Raw genomic sequence first — 17,013 nt, 5'->3', positions numbered from 1 at the left:
GAGAGAGAGAGAGAGAGAGAGAGAGAGAGAGAGAGAGACTGCTGTAAGGTAGTTTTAAGGCAGACAATTCAAGCTAGCAGCCAAAGAAAAGAGGTTGCCCCTAACCATGTGACAGGCCTATGAAGAATGTCCATCCCAGTGCCAGTCCTCCTGTGTCCCAGAAACAGGTCCCTAGCATGTCCCACATAGGTGCCTCCATCTTAGGTGATTTGGTCATGTACCAAGCCACCACTCTACTCTGCTCCCATTTGAAAAATTTGCCATCCTCAGCAAATAGGCAGTGGTGTATTTTGAACATGGCCTATATTCCCAATTCAATGGTGTTATATTTCATTTACTTAATGGTAGCTTAGTTTAGTGAACGGGATTCTGGACTTAAAACTAGAAAGATCAGAGTTGAAATTCTGGCTCAGACATTTAATAGCTCAGTGATCCAAAACAAGTCACAACATCTCTGTGCCTCAGTTTCCTCAAATGTAAGATGAAGGGGTTAGATATGATGATCTATTTAAGATCACTCCCACTTCTAAATCTATAATCTTAAGAATTTCTCATTATTTCCTTCTAACAGACATCAACTTTCCTTTAATAAATAGTCATGATATGTATATTATCTTACTGTCCATTTCTGTATTAACTTACTGTGTATTGGTCAGCACTACCTCTAAACTCCCATGGGGCTGGGACTGTGCCTATGTGGTTCTTGGTACAGGTACAGCACATTACTGATTGCAAGTAGGGACTTTGTAAACATTCTTCAATAATCATGGTCCTTCTGAAGCAAATTCTGCCCTTTCATCCTTAGATACCCCAACCATATCAACTCCCTGCTTCAGAGCCTCTTGACTCCCAGAGGCCTGGAGGCTGTCCTCCCTTCACCTGCTACATCCAGGCAGGGGCAACTAGGTGGTGCAGTGGATAGAGCACCGGCCCTGGAGTCAGGAGGACCTAAGTTCAAATCCGGCCTCAGACCAAACACTTGACACTTACTAGCTGTGTGACCCTGGGCAAGTCACTTAACCACCATTGCCTAAAAAATAAATAAATAAATAAAAATAACAGGCAGCTAGGTGATGCAGTGGATACAGCACCAGCCCTAGAGTCAGGAGGACCTGAGTTCAAATGTGGCCTCAGACACTTAATGCTTACTAGCTGTGTGATGTTGGGCAAGTCACTTAGCCCCTTGCCTAGCTCCCCCCCCCAAAAAGGATCTCAGTTATTTTTGTTAATATTATTCCTTCCCAGGCCATTCTGAAATTGTATTATCTGATTCATGGTCTGTGGACTTACTTGTTCCTTATTTAGTCTTTCTGTGCTCTTCATGGCATTAAAGTTTGTGACGGACATACTGAGTTTGGGCTCCCTCTTTTAACCAGTTTATATGTTATACAGATCTTGCCCCATCATCCTTTTCTTTGTTGTTGTGCTTCACTCTTCTAAGCATTCACCTGAAAGGGAAATAATGTTGGATAGAAGCAATGCCCTTCCCCATTGATCTTCCCCTGTGATCATTCTCCTTCCTATTTGCCACGCTATTACATCTCTGGGTCCATATCCTATATAGCCTTCCAGGTGTCAACTGTCCCTAGGAACACATACTTCTTCTGGAACATGATGCTGTTCACAGAGACATAATACTGTCCCAAAGAAGATAGTCTCCCAATATATTAGTTTCTTCTAGATTAAACCTCTCATGAGGTCCCAGTTTCTTATCACAGTCATATATCTCTTATTCCACAGTAATTCTCTTCAGTGGAACCCTCCTCCCCCTATTGTGTAGACACCTCCTTCTTTTATTCCCCTAAATTCAATCCCTCCCTTCTTCCATCTCGCCTATTCTCTTGCAGCCCTTCTTGCTTAGGGACCAGAGGAGTCATTATCCCTTTCCTGTTCACCTTTGGGTGAATAATATAATAAGGGCCCATCACTCATTCCCTTCTGTCTTTTAGAATAGCAGAGTATTCTGCTATTTTATTCCACTGCAATCCTGTGTTAGAATCTAGCTCTGTGTTAGGGTAATCATGAAGATACAGACAGTTTTCCAGGATTCCATGGATGAAGTCATGAATGGGTGTGGGTGTCTATGGGATTGTCTGAAAATAATTTGGAGAGCAGAAGGCAGAAGCTGTGTCCCAAGGGCTAGTGGATTGAGGTTGTCTCCATGTTGATGCCATGGGAACTTTTGCAGACTTTAGCACTTAGCACTGGGTTTGTGCTTCTTGGCTTGCCTTCTCTTTCACAGAGAGAAGCAACTGCTATTGTGCAGCCCTCCTTAAAAGTGCAGGTGGGGAGGGAGTGAGAAGGTAAGTGATGAGCCTAGCCAACCCAGTGGGATGAGATAACCCTCTTTTGCCTCACTTCTTCTCTGTAGGCAGAAAGCACCAGCATAAAAAAGAACTTCCTTTTTTTTGAGGTGATCAGCTATATCCAGTCAGCAGATACCCATAGTGGATCTCCTTCCCCCGTGATTTCTGTACATTCTTTCGCCACTGTTTATTCCAGTGTCATATGAAATATATCAGCAATGCTAACCCTGGCTGGTGTTGGGTGTCATCTTTGGCCGTAGAGGTCTGGGAGAGTGGGAGAGTATGGATAACCACAAGAGGTGCCTCTATTTCCCCTCCCCTGCAGTGGGATGAGTGGCAAGGGGGGCCTAGCAAAGACTTCTTCCTGAGAGTTGGCAGCCTTAGGGCTAGTTTACAAATATTTTATTTGATCCTCACAACAACTCTGGAAGGGAGGTGTTATTATTATCTTCACTTTACAGATGAGGAAGCTGAGGTAAATACAAGTTAAGTGACTAACTCAGGGTCATAAAGCTACTAAGTATCTGAGACTGGATTTGTACTCAGGTCTTCCAGACTTCTGTGCTCTATCCACTGCACCACCAAACGTCTAGAAGAAGAAAATTAATAAAGAAAATGAAGCAAAAAGAACACTTCTTAGAAAAAGATGCAGAAAAAAGAAAACTGACCATCCTAAGAAGCTGAAGTTATTCTTGGCTGAGTATGACTCAGGACAGTCCCCTGGTAGTTTATATTTGATGTTGGAACATTTGGGGGTCATTCAACAGTTAACAAAAGATTTTTTTTTATCCATAGCATAAGGATATTCAACAAAGATATTCATTGAGGACACCCTGAGTTGACTCAACTGAATGGAGTTTCCTAACGAGAGTGACCCACTGTCTACTAGGCTAGCATCACAGCATGCCTTGAATTCTTTGAGGCTCTTTTATAATGTTTCCTGAGCCAATCAAATCTCAAAGATGACTGCAATATGTTTTAAGTGTAGCATGTATGCTCTGGCCCCACTTTCCAAGGGTCAAGCTGGCTATATCTACCCTCAGGATTCCAGAGAATATCCCTGAGGGATTGCAATGTCATTTCTCTAATGCCTTAAGCCTGATCTCCACCATCTGGAAAAAAGTGGTTCTCCCCATTTTTAGGGTCCTGTTACTGGGCCCCCAGTTCCATTTAACTGCTTAATATCAATTAGCTTTTACAAAGAGGTATTTACTCCAAAAATGGAGCAAGAACAAGCATTCAAGCTTTTCTCCCAATGCCTCCAGGGCATCTTCTCCCCTATATTATCTCAATATTTGGGGAGTAGGCTCAAAACCTACCTAGGTTCCTACATAGCACTGATCTCACCAAATGTCCAAACATGACATGATTAAAGGAACTTGCAAAAACCATTCCTTGTTCCTTGGGGCATCAATGTTATGCTGGCTGCAAAACACAGCCTGAATTCCAGCTCCCAAATTCCTGCTGCTCACTCTCCCAACCTTTCAAACTCCCCAGGTCAGAGAATCCACTCCCTTCACTTAGAACAGAAAAGAACAAATGAAAAGTCTAAGGACAGAGGCCCATTTCTTGAGGCCATATGACCTCAGACAGGGAGAAGTTAGTAAGACCTTTCCTGTTACAACATGCTCTTTCATCAGATGCAAAGGGAGTCACTCAATGAAACAAAGAAGAGATGGGATGTTAAACAGGCCTTTACCAAAGTGTCTAAAGGAAATCAAAGAGCCTCCCTTCCACTACTGCATTAGCTGATCAGAACTAGTTATGGAATGTCTACATATGCCTCACAGTAGTTCCAAGGGATTTCTCTTACACATGAACACAATTCTCTGGGAAGCAAGCTCCCTTAGCATCTAAGAAAACCGATGTTGTCTGTGTATGCACCAGGCCCCCCATTACGTAATAAAAAACTAGCCTCACTTGCAAGGGGGTGGGAGGTGAGGATATTATTCCCACCACAGGAGGAGAAAGAAGGGAAGACTTTGAACTAACCCTTAAACTGGGGGATTAGGGCAATGATACTGGAGAAAAAAAGATGAAAAGAAATGAACAATTAAATACCAATAGACATAAGCAAGGAAAACATATTATGCTTAAAGAAAGCAGACATGGCAATCATTGCTCTTGAACAAAGGAAAACTAAAGGTGGCGCAATGGATAGAGCACCAGCCCTGGAGTCAGGAGGACCTGAATTCAAATCCAGCCTCAGACACTTAACACTTAGCTATGTGACTCTGAGCAAGTCACTTAACCTCAATTGCTTCACATTAAAAAGAAAGGAAAAAAGGAAAATTAAAAATTCACAATATCAGTAGAGATACACCAGGAAGTACTTTATGCTTAAAGGAACCCAATTAGCCCAATCAATATTAAACATATGTGCAAGGTGTAACATCTAAGTTAACAAAGAATTAACTGATTTGCAGAAAGATATGAATTGTAATACAATGATAATGGGAAACTTTAATGTTCCTCTGTCAGAGCTGGACAAATCTAACAGAAGAATGAACAGAATGGAAAATATAGAATTGAACAAACTTGGAGAATTCAGAGCTAAAAGATCTATGGTACCTTTTAAATGGGACCACTAAAGAACATACTTACTTTTCAGCACTACATAGAACCTTTACAAAAATAGATTCTGTTTTAGAGCAGAGAATCTGCAAGTGAATGTAAAAAAAGTAGAAATATCAAACACATCCTCTACAAACTATAGCTCAATTAAAATTTTAATCACTATAGGGAGCACAAGCAAAAACACAGATCTAAATATAGATTTTAAAATGAAATACTGTCTAGTAAGTCAAAGAACAAATCACAAAAATGATTAATAATCATGTGAAAAACAATGATAATGAAGAAACACTATACAAAAGTGTCTGGAATAAAGTCAAAACAGTCCTCAGAGGAAAATTCATGTTCCTAAAAGCCTACATTAACAAAAAAGAAAAAGAAATAATAAACTTAATTTGAAATTTTAAAAATCAGAAAATCAAAAGGTAAACTCAAAAAAAGCAGAAAAGAATTTTTTTTCAAATTAAGGGGAAAATAAATAACTTAGAAAAAGAAATCTACAAAACTGATATAGTAAACTAAAAGCTGGTTCTTATAAAAGACTAACAAAATTCATAAATCTTTGACCAACCTAATTTAAAAAAGGAAAACCAAATTAACAAAATAAAAAATGGATGAAATGAAATCACAATAAATTAGAAGAAATAAAAAGAATCATCAGGATTATTTACAAAAATATAAAATACCTAAATTATCAGAACAGTAAATAGATATACTAAATAATCCAATCTCAGAAGAAGAAATTAAGCTAACTATAAAGGAATTACCAAAGGAAAAAACCATGGTTCAGATGGGGAATTGCAGAGAATTCCATGACACCTTTAAAGAACAATTATACTTAAGCTACACAAATTAGTCTAAATTTAAGAAAAAAGTGTTCTGCTAAACTTACCATATTCCACAAATACAGCCCTAATGCCTGCAGGAGAAGGAAAAAATAAAGGGAATTATAGGTCAATATTATTAATGAATATGGATTCAAAAATTTTAAATAAAATCCTAGTCAAAAGACTATAACAATTTATCCAAAAAGTCATTCACTTTTATCAAATTAGATTTATAACAAGGATTCAAGGATGGTTCAACATTAAGAACACAATTAACTCAATCGTATTAGAAGTACATCAAGTTACCATAGGATACTTCAGAGAGCAAGACAAAATAATAACAAAACTCATTTTGGAAGAACAAAAAAATTCCTGAATAGCAAGGAACGTTATGAAAAAAAAAGGTATGAATTAAGACACAATAGCATTTCCAGACTTCAAATTATATGACCTCAAGTATAAGAGACAATCATCAAACTATTTGTTACTGGTTAAAAAATAAAAAAAGATAAGTGGAACAGACTAGATAAGGAAGAGTCAGAAACAATCAAATTCAGTAATTCAGTATTCAATAAACCCCCAAACCTAAGCTACCTAGAAAACAATTCACTATTTGACAAGAATTTCTGGGAAAACTTGAAAGTAGTCCAGAAGAAATTAAGCTTAGAACAACATATTCCACAGTAAATTCAAAATGGATATGTGAGCTGAATATTAATATTCATACCATAAAAATTAGAAGAGGAGCAGATTGTATACTTTTTATAGCCATGGGTAGAGGGTAAATTCTTAACCAAAAGAGGAATAAAGGTTAAAAGATTAAATAGATTTTTTAAAAGATAAAATAGATAATTTTTATTACATAAAATTGAAAAGTTTCTCCATGAATAAAATTAAGATAACCATGATAAGAAGGCAAGTAGTCAATTGGGGGAAAAAATCTTATCAAATATCTCTGATAAGAGAGATATTTGGATATATCCAAGAAATATAGATAACTAATAGACAAATATATGTCTAAAAGCTATTCCTCAATTGATACATGGTCAAAAGATGTGAACAAACAGTTCTTCAAAGAATTGTAAACTATTAACCATATGAAAAAAATTTCCAAATTGTCAATAGTAAGAGAAGAGCAAAGATAACAAAATATAATAGTCAATATGGGAAGGATTGTGGACACATTAATATTCTGTTTGTGGAGCTGTAAATTAGCCCAACCATTCTGGAAAGTAATTTGGAATTATCCAAAGTGAATGACTAAAATTCCTTACCCTTTGACCCAGAGGTTCCATTGCTAGGTATAAGAAGGTCAATGACAAAAATAAAGGTATAGCATAGTTGGTAGAGACCTAGGTCTAGAGTCAGGAAGACTTGAGTTCAAGTCCAGCCTCAGATACTTACTAGCTGTATAACCATGGGCAAGTCATTTAACCTCTGTCTGCCTCAGTTTCCTCAAGGGTAAAATGGGGATAACAGAACCTACCTCTCAGGATTATTATGAGGATCAAATGAGACAATATTTGTAAAAGTTTACAATAGTACCCAGCACATAGTAGGAACTATATAAATGCTTATTCCCTTCACCTCCCACAGTATACCAAAAAATCTATAGTAGCATTTTTTATGATACCTCCAAGCTCCACCCTGACTGATCTTTAACTCCTACCTCTGGGCCCCTGGGCTTCTGATTGATGCGCATTTGCTTTATCTTGCCCAAGGGAAGATCCACCATGTCACTTCCTGACCCTCTCCATGACATGGTGTTACATACAAACACTCCTTCCCACCCCCATGCCATTTCCAACTCTATCACTTAGAACAGTAATCATATAAATATTGACATTCCAGGAAAACAACAGGTCAATTAATTGCCCTATGACTACAATCACTATTCCCTTTGACCTTCCTGTTGAAAATATTCCCCCCACCATCACTCTTGTATACATATTATCTTTCTCCCCTATTAGAATATAAACTCCTGGTAAGCAAAGACTGTCTTATTTGCTCATATTTATCGCTTGCTTTGGATCATCAGCATTTAGCACAGTGCCTAGAACGTAGTAAGCACCTAATAGATGCTTTTTAATTCTTTCATTCATTCCAAGAACTAGAAATGAAGTAGATGTACATTTCAAAGGGAATGGCTTAACAAATTGTAGTAAGTGAATGTAATGGGATATTACTATACCATAAGAAATGATGAATATAATGAATACATAAAAGCATGGAATGACCTACACGAACTGATACAAAGTGAAGTAAGGAGAATGAGAAAAGCAATATACATGACTACAACAATGAAAATGGAAAGAACAAAAACAAAACAATCAAAACTTAATGATGTGAAATTATAAAGAATAAACTTTAAACCAAGTAAGGGATATGAGAAGATACTTCCCATTGATTCTTTTTAGAGGTAGGGGGGACCAAGGGTGTAAAACATTTCATAGAACATTTAGTTTTTGTTGTTTTTTTTTAAATACAGTTTGATTAGTTTTGCTGAGTTCTTTTTTTTTTCCTTTCTCTTATTCATTCTTTCTGGGAAAGGTTTGGGGAAAGGATACAGCATTATAAGTAGGTGCTTTATTTCATTTATTTATTGTTCAAAAACAATTTTTTTTTTAAAGATAATGAAACCACCTTCAAGACTTAACTGATCCAAGAGACCAAGATTTGAAGCATTGACACAATATGCTGATCACTCAAGTACAAAAGCCAGCCCCTTTAGAATCAGGGTTTCTTCAGTCTTGACTTCACTTCTGACCAGATTCCCTACCATGGAAAATGTGGACACAGGGGAATGGCACTTGACTGAACCATGCTATATCCCTGATGAATATTTTTCCATGTCATTGTTAAGTAAACTTCTTTTTGTTAAATCTAAGATGCTTTACAATTATTTTATTTTGCTCCAATCTGTAGCCTGGAACACCAGAATGGGCTGAGTTGAGCCTGGGACAAAACAGTTGAGCAGACTGGGAGAAGATGGTGCCTTGGTATACTTTTGTCTGCAGGGGTGGGGAACCTGCAATCTCGAGGTTCCCCATCCCTGGTCTAGGGTTTAAATCTGGTCCATTGCTCCTACCCACTTCTCTACCAGTTCCCTAATTCACACTCTTTATCTGCCCTCCTCCCCAGCTCTTCAGGGAAGACACAAAGGAATGATACATCCCAGTGGGCACCTCTGTCCCCAGTGAGGGAAATGGTTGTTCCTAGATTTCAAGATACCACATATATTAACCTTGGCTTGGGGATCTAAGAAGGTATCCCAGCCTCACAGACGTTGTGGACTTGTGAACTTTCATTTGTAGGGTACAGGATGCAGGAATACTGGATGTTGGAAGTAATATCCTTTCTGTTTCCTCTGTGCCATAGTCTCCTTTCCCTTCCAGTTTCCTCTCACTGTACCTCCAGAAAAACGCAGAGACTAGGAAAGAAGCCCTAAGGGGGAGCTTGCTGCAGGAGATGGGTGGGGTGGAGAAGGGGGATCCCTGGGACTGAATGATAAGGCAAATTTATTTTGGGGGGAAGCCAGCCAGCCACACTTCCTCTCTGATAGGGACCCCACCCCAGAGAGGGGTCTCAGTCTATAGATGTTTTTACAGGAAAGGTTTGGGGTGGTGAACTTTGGTAGGAAAAAGATGTCTTCATTTATTAATGAATTCAGTGACTCCTAAAAATCCTTTGCCTTGGAGAATAATTTGGAGGTTAACATTGCCTCATTCAACAAATAGCAATATATGTAAAGTGCTTTGCAAACCTTAAAGCACTATATATAAGTTATTATTATTACTATTACTGTTGTTGCTGTCTACCCTATCTGCAAAGTATTATAGGAAAAACAAGAATACATTCAGTTTAATTACTCTCTCTGCATTGCTCCCATCTATTCATCCAGTGCCCTTCCAACTATAACTTAACATGTTTTGAATTCTCCAGAAATTGACCTTCACTTTAGACTTTGTTCATTTGATCCCATTTTCTCCCCAAATAATTTCTCATATTCAGCCAGAGGGGGAGAGAGTCCCAGGAGAGGTATGTCCAAAGGCCAAATGAAGGGTGAGGCAGCAAGACCACCACTTCGCCCCCAGGTACCCTCCTCCAGACTAGGCTCCTTGTCTCTTTATCTCCTCTCGCAAAGCTTTCCCCATCCCCTCAACTCCCCAACCGAGATTAGAAACACCCAACTGTCTCCCAACTGCTCTGATTCTGGGACAAGATTATACCCTTCAACCCCGAATGCCTACACAGACCCCAGGCACTGCCAGCTTTCTATTGTACCAGGGTCCAGAGTAGAGAGAAGCCTTCATGGCCTGGAAAAGTTCTGGGGATTCTGGAAGACTTGGGGTTGACTCAGTCTCTCCTTCCTCTCCCCAAGGTGGTATTTGTCCACCTAGAAGACCAAGGTATTCCTGGCCATAGGCAACGAGCAAGAAGGGTAAGGAGGTCAGGAAGGAGGGCTTGGGCTAATGAGGTTTTTTAAGGCAAGGAGTAGAGCTATGAGGAAAGGGTCCTGACACTGTTGACCCCTCAATCCCAATTTCCACCTTGGGAGCTGAGGATTTCCCAAAAGAATCCCAAAAGAGGAGACAAGGGTGATTTAGGATCACGGAGGGAAGAGGAAACACAAGTACCCGGGAAAATAGAATCCACAGACACACACTCCGTTGTCTTCTCCTGTCTTAGTGAGTCTACTGACTCAGGTTTATGTTTCATCATCTCTCCCTCACTTCTTTGTCATTCACACCATCTTTTTGTCTTTCTCTGGTGTCTTTTTTAGCCCTGTTCTTTTACGTCCCTCCCCCAAGCACTAGAGGCTGCACACGTGGCTCCTTACATCAGATAACCCAAACCACAGTGCTCCCCCACCTCCACCCCCACAGGTTTCCAGCAGCTCTCCTTGCCAGAACCCCACCCACCCATGGCTTCCCTCCATTAAGCCCCTCCTCGCTTTAGAACTTCCAAACTCTCATTCTTGGGGGATGGGAGTTGGGGAGTGGGGAGTAGAAAACTCTAGTTTTCTTTTTTAAAAAAAAAAAGATGAAGAAAAAAGAAGTGAGACGTAAGGAGAGAGAAGTAAACTTTATGTATTCTTTGAAGGAAAAGAGAGAGAGGTTAAAAGTTAAGGATAAGGGGTGGAGGAGAGGAGAGGTTCCTAGGATTAATCTGTCTAGTGAAAGCAAAGGTATGAGATAAGTGGAAAAGGGACAGGGCCTTCCTACCTCTAGTCTGATACTGGAGGTACAGCTTCTAGATTCTAAATGAGACAAAAACCCCTCTGTGTCAAAAACCTTTCCTCCTGCCTACTCTACAAGGGGAGGAGAAAGACCCCCATCCTCTCTTCCAAACTTCAGTCCCTAAATTGAGGGTATACATTCCATGTTTCCCAAAAGGGCTATGGGTTGTGAAAGCAGAGGCCAAAATGGAGCCCCACTGGACACAGCAGTGACTAGTGGCACTTGGAGCAAAGGAGTGAGCAGGATGTTAGTGGAGAATTGAGGTGCTTTGGGGAGGGGCTGAGGAACTATGGGGGAAGAAGAGGCAGACTCTCAGGGTGATGGGGATGAAGGACAATAGCTGGAGGGCCTGGGTGGAGGGATAGATTTAGGGTAGCCAATAGGAGAAGGGGCTGGGGAGCCATAGTAGGAAGAGGAGCCAGAAGGTTAGGGTAGTTTTATAATAAATGAATAACAGATAAATTATATGGAAACAATACTATAAATGAACAACAGTTTAATTTGATGACTATAAGTTAGGACACAAGACGGAGTTCTAGAAGGGAATATGAGTAGAAGTGAGGAGATAAACGACCCAGCTCATGTCTCCCCTGTCACCGTCAGGTCTTTGAAGGACCTATAGCCTTGTGTCTAGGACACAACTTCATCGAGGCCTATCCTAAAGCACTGGTGACATCTTTCTCCCCACCAGCCCCTTTACACCCTCCATTCCCAGTCCCTTGTTCCTCTAGTATCCCTGCCCACCCTTCCTCCATCTTTCTTACCCAACTTCTCCTTCCCTCCATCTTTTGTGCTGCCTCTAGACTGTCAGAAGCTTGCAGGAGGAGAGCATACGGGAAAAAAGGGAAAAGAAGTAGATGCCTCATTTTAGGCAAACAGGACAGATGGTCCTTAAAGTGAGAGTTTACTCTTTCACCTCCATCCCTCCCCACAAAACAAAACAAAACAAACGAAAAAGAAAAACACCCACTCTATGATTATTAATTCTTCATCATTAGAGTTCTAGCCATCTTAACACTCAGAAGAAACATTAAACTGATTGGCTACCCGCTTTTATCCTTGTTTTTCCTTTAATCTAAGCCTCCATATGAGCATAGCACAACGTTGGGGTTTGGGGGAGTTAGTCTGGGCAGAAAAGGTGGGTGGGGGAGGGGCAGAGGTTAGGTACACCTGGCAAGAAAGGAAATGAGATTTCATCAGTTCTCAGCTCTGCTCAGCTCAGCACCAGGTGTGTTGGTGAACTGAGGGGGAATGGAGCAAGTTTCCCAGGATTGTGCGATGACTGCACCTTCTACCCATTAGGCCATATTCTGTCTCTTAGTTTCCCTGTCTATACTATTGTGTACATTCCATCTGAGCTCATTCCATTTGTGCAAGAGGTCCCTAAGAATTCAGGTATCCAGACCACATAGAGAAAATGATTCCTTTACATTAGGCTCCACTCTTTCCACCCTATCTCTTTCTCACCTCTCAAACTGAGACAGATGCTGTTGGACTCATCTGGCTGCTTAAAGGTCAATCTGAATGATGCTATCCAATGGATAGAAACTGACAGCACCAGACAAACATGGTTATAGATGCCCTGTGGACAAACATAACCGTCTTCAAAAAGCAATGTAAAGTACAGTTTCTGCTTCATTCCCTCATTTCTTTGTTTCACTTTGCCTAGGTAAGCATGGTCAGAGGGAGAGTTGAGATGGGCTTGGTTATCCCCACAGGTGCTACCGTAGGACAGGTTCAGAGTTGACCTCAATGCCCATCTCCTCCTCATCCTCCCATGTCTTGTGGGAAACAGAAGTCTCCAAAAATTTCACTTCTTGAAAACACCTTGGCCAACCCCCAAAGGGAAGATCAGAGTGGCTCTTCAAACATTCTTCCTATAAGAAAATAAGCTGTCCTCTTCTACCTAGACTCTGTCTTAGCCTAGTTGAAGCAGATGGGAAGCCAACTACAAAAAGGATGGAATAAAGTTTGGCTTGAGCTAATAATCAGGATGCCTGGGTCTCAATTTTACTGGATAATTATGGCTTAGTACCAATTAAATGCTTCTTTAAGCCCTGCACAAAGGTGAAGTAAGAATAACTCCAGAGGCAATAACCTGAAAAGAACGTGCATGGGGCGGTGGACATGAGGTTGTACCACATGCTCGATGTGGCTGCTGTTAGGATTATAGCTAGCAAGGAACTTGGTGATCACTTAGTCTGATTCCCTCATTTTGCAGACAAGAAAACAGTGGAAGTGACTTACTCAAGGTCATACAGTTAACAAGTGACAGAGCTAAGATTCAAATTCAGGTCTTCTGACTCCAAATTCAAAGTACTTTGCTACTAAATTCAGCATGTCCTTTCATATTGCTCACAGAGAAAGCTCAGGGGAGTTCACCTATGATTCACCCCTCTTTACCTGTAAGAGATGGCACTTCTTTCTAGATCAAGTTGGTCTCTAAAAGATTTCTCACCCACACTTCAGCCCCAAGATTGGTGAGAGGTGGGGGAAGGTGGAACGCTCCTGCTTTCCCAGCTGCTAAACCACCTCTTCCTGTTTTGCTAAAACTTTGGCACTGGACACAAGAAGGGAGGAGGAAATTACTAGCTGCTTCCAGCCCCCATAGTTCACTCTCCCCTTGTCCTCTTAGGGAGTTATAATCCCCCCTGGTCTGAGACTAAGGAGGGAGAATTTCTCCTCTCTCAAATTTTAACAGCTGTAGCCCCAGAGAGTAAGTTACATATGCAGGTTATTTCAGCTGTGCATTGGAATGGTATGGGAGAGACAGAGACAAGGTCCTTTCTTTAATTCATAGGAAAACTACCTCTCTAACCCAAGTCAGTTTCCTTCAGCATTTTAATCTCCTTCCACATCCACCTCTGTGGCTACTCCAGAATACTGGAGGAAGAGCCAGGGTAGGGCATTAGTACTTCTATAGTAGGAGCAATAGCTATCTACTAAAGCCCTGCCTAATAGGTTGGGCTAGTTTCTCCTAAGGCCCTGCCATAAACTGTTTGTTTTCCCCTTAAAACCAAAGAAACTATCCTTGAGATTTGATGGGTTCAGGAGCCTGAGGTTTGAACCACTGATAAGGCTTCTAGGTCACCTCGGGAATAAATAAGTCAATCCACAATGAGCTAGTGTCTATCATACTTGATGACTATTCCACAGCCATTCAAATCAAGATGTCCTTCTGGCCAGATGTGTTTCTGTGTGGAGATGAGTGGGCCTGCATTTACCTAAACCAGTACTATATCCTTGCTTAATATTCTTTTCTTGTTATTTTGTGAACTATTAGATGGTTTATGAGTGTCTCATTTAATTCCAAACCCAAACCTGAAACAATAGATCAGTTTAAGTTAGGACTGGCCCATAACAATTGGCAATGGTCAGAAGGAGTGGACGGTAACGAGTTCTGAGTTCCACGGCTTGAATTGTGGAAAGGCAAGTCAAAAGAAGTCCAGTCTTGGGTGAAAAGATGACCCAATCCAGCAGTATGGGACCTTATGATTACCACAGGCAAGCTTCTCAATGGAAGAGGAAGAGGGCTCTCACGGATCCCAAGGCATTGGGTCATTGGGTACAAAGGGAAGTTTAAGCATAAAGGATAAAGATAGCATGAAGAGGAGGCATTCTCTGGTTATTATTAACAATCTGAGAACAGTTGGATTGACAGCATAAAGAAAATGAAAATTTCACCAAATTCAGCAACTAGAAACAGAGCTCATGGTTTTTAATGGCTGTGCCTGGGAGGTAGAAGAGTGATTAATAGCACAAATAAAAGGGGCAGTGCTGAGGGTAGAAGGGACCAAGGCCTAAGTGGGAAGAACAGAGTGACCCTGGCATTTTTCTAGAAAATGTGTTAAAGAACAGAGCTATAAGCAAAGAAAATGGGACCAGAAGGGAGGATGAGAATTGGGAATTATCATGGGTGATAAGAAAGTCTCATAAGCTTTCTAAGTAATAGGCTAATCCTATTACTATCATGTGACTGCCTGCCCAGAGGGGTCAGACAGTAGGTGGATTTTCATCACCAAGGAACTCTGGAAGACTACAGAAGTTTAACAATGACCTGATGAGTCACAATCGTTGTTGAGATCATATTCTAATAAAGCCAATTGCAACAGAGTTCAATCAACTTGAAGGACTTACAAGAGACTTAACATTTGCAAAGCTGGTTAAATTTAGTTAGAGGCCACAGCTGGTGACTGTCTTTTTTCCCATTTTAGGTAGCTAAGATGAGGAGTTGCATATAACTGGCCACAGAAAGATGAGTCCTCATTGCATCCAGTTCTCTGATGGAGGTCTGCAAAGTGGGGGGCTGTGGGAGATAGAAGTGAAATTCCTAAAAGATATGGGTTTGGAAGACTGGCTTTATGCCAGCCAACACTACCACCCCCAACCCATTTCTACCTCTACTCAGCCTACATCAATGGCAATTGAATGCTGTCTTCTAGGCAGAACACCAGAAGAATGTCATCAGGCTTTAGCTAGGGGGCTTCCCAACATACCATCCTATAGACATAGGTAGATCAATTGGTGAAATTAGAGTGAGATCACGACAGTAGTTGCTGTTCAGACAAAATCAACTCTCAGTGCAAATAGGCACTCTGGAAATGGTGAGATGAGGCTGGATGCTCATGTTATCCTGCTGGGTGCAAACACCATCTTTACAAAGAAACTTTGTGTATGGTTCCTAAAAAAGGGGTTTATAAGGAAACAATAAATTACCAGCCAATGGCGGTGCTAGGATAATTACCATGACATCCAGCCCTTGGGAAATAAGAGCTCCCAACACCACCCAAATCTAAGGCACCCCTTAAAGTTTCCACCCTGGGTGGATATGAGACTGCTGGACACCAATAGCCAGGGTATTGTCATACTAGGGAACCCCAACAAGTTTCTATGAGGGGGGTTTCATAGGGCAGACACCTGAGGGAAGGTGCTCTTAGGACATGGTAGAAGCATGGGTGCTTACAGCAATCTCTATACCAGCTATTGTGGGTAGGGCCAAATGGAAACCCTTGGAGTGGCCCTAACCAAGTGGTGTAGTTAGGACCAAACAATCCCAGGTCCCAAGAGAGTGAAAGTTATTTCCTCCCTAGTGATGGAGAGGAAGGAGGCCAGAGTTCTTCACTGCACCAGTTCCTCTCACAATAAGTTTGTACAAGTTGCCAGTGAGGAAGACAAAAGGCACCCGGCAGTTTTGCCATGATATGCTGACTACTGAGGTGACTTCTTGCCTAACTGATGAGATGTACCATGTAGCCCAGGCCCCCAGTGAGTGGCATGGAATTTTTACTTAGATAATGACTTTTTCTCTGTTTCTCTATTTCTGTCTTTGTGGCTTGTAGGAATCTGGGAAGAAATCCTTTATCATCTTTCCCAGCTTGTATTCTCCCTTATAGTACCACGGCCTGCTGTGCAGAGACTTGAAAGAGACCCCCTTTCTTGAGTATTCTGATGCCCACCCTACATTGGTGACATAATTTTGACTAAGACAGATGAGGCCACAGCAACAGAAGCCTGGGTGGTGGCTCATACAAAGGACAAAGGTAGGCAATCAAGAAAATATAGAGCTGAAGCTCATTCAGTTTGTTTTGGGGAATATAGTGAATAAGAGGAACCCAGATAATTCTAGACACAATCCAGAAGAAGCTACTAATACTCACTTTGTCACAGTCTAAAATGTAAACTCAAAGACTTATGGACTGTTTGGCTTTGGGGGAACCTACTTTCCCTACATGGATTTCATGATGGTCTCCATTTACAGTTACCTACAAGTTTGCCTCTTTTGAGGCAACCGAACAGGTTACAGTGTTGGAAAACCTTAAGTGGGTCATGTAGCAGTCTTTGGTGGACAAGGGGTCAATGAGGAGGTGGTAGTAGCCCACAAATCTCAAAATCAATCCTGGCACCAGTAAAGGCTACATGAAAGAGGGTAATGACCTTTTTGCTATCTTGCTATAGATGTTTCTGACCTGAAAGAGAATTAGTGAGTACACCAGAAATATCAACTAACCTTCCCCCGCAACATCACTATCACATAACAGATCTGAGAATATAACTACCATGCATTCT

At 41.0% G+C, this 17,013-nt stretch overlaps 1 long non-coding RNA gene across 2 annotated transcripts in view; it reads right to left on the bottom strand.

Moving 5' to 3' along the window:
* Positions 1 to 17,013, bottom strand: part of LOC114029827 — a 60,915-nt gene that overhangs the window by 747 nt on the left and 43,155 nt on the right. For both annotated transcript variants that reach the window (XR_003567528.1, XR_003567527.1), the window contains exons 2-4: positions 5,773 to 5,799; positions 4,911 to 4,966; positions 1,291 to 1,448 (exon numbers count right to left, since the gene is read on the bottom strand). This is a non-coding gene — a long non-coding RNA (uncharacterized LOC114029827). The remainder of the gene's footprint in view (positions 1 to 1,290; positions 1,449 to 4,910; positions 4,967 to 5,772; positions 5,800 to 17,013) is intronic.

Source organism: Vombatus ursinus, unplaced genomic scaffold (genome assembly GCF_900497805.2).
Source record: "Vombatus ursinus unplaced genomic scaffold, bare-nosed wombat genome assembly UNPS02014941.1, whole genome shotgun sequence".
Taxonomy (NCBI): Eukaryota; Metazoa; Chordata; class Mammalia; order Diprotodontia; family Vombatidae; genus Vombatus; species Vombatus ursinus.
This window is presented reverse-complemented; position numbering and strand designations above follow the sequence as displayed.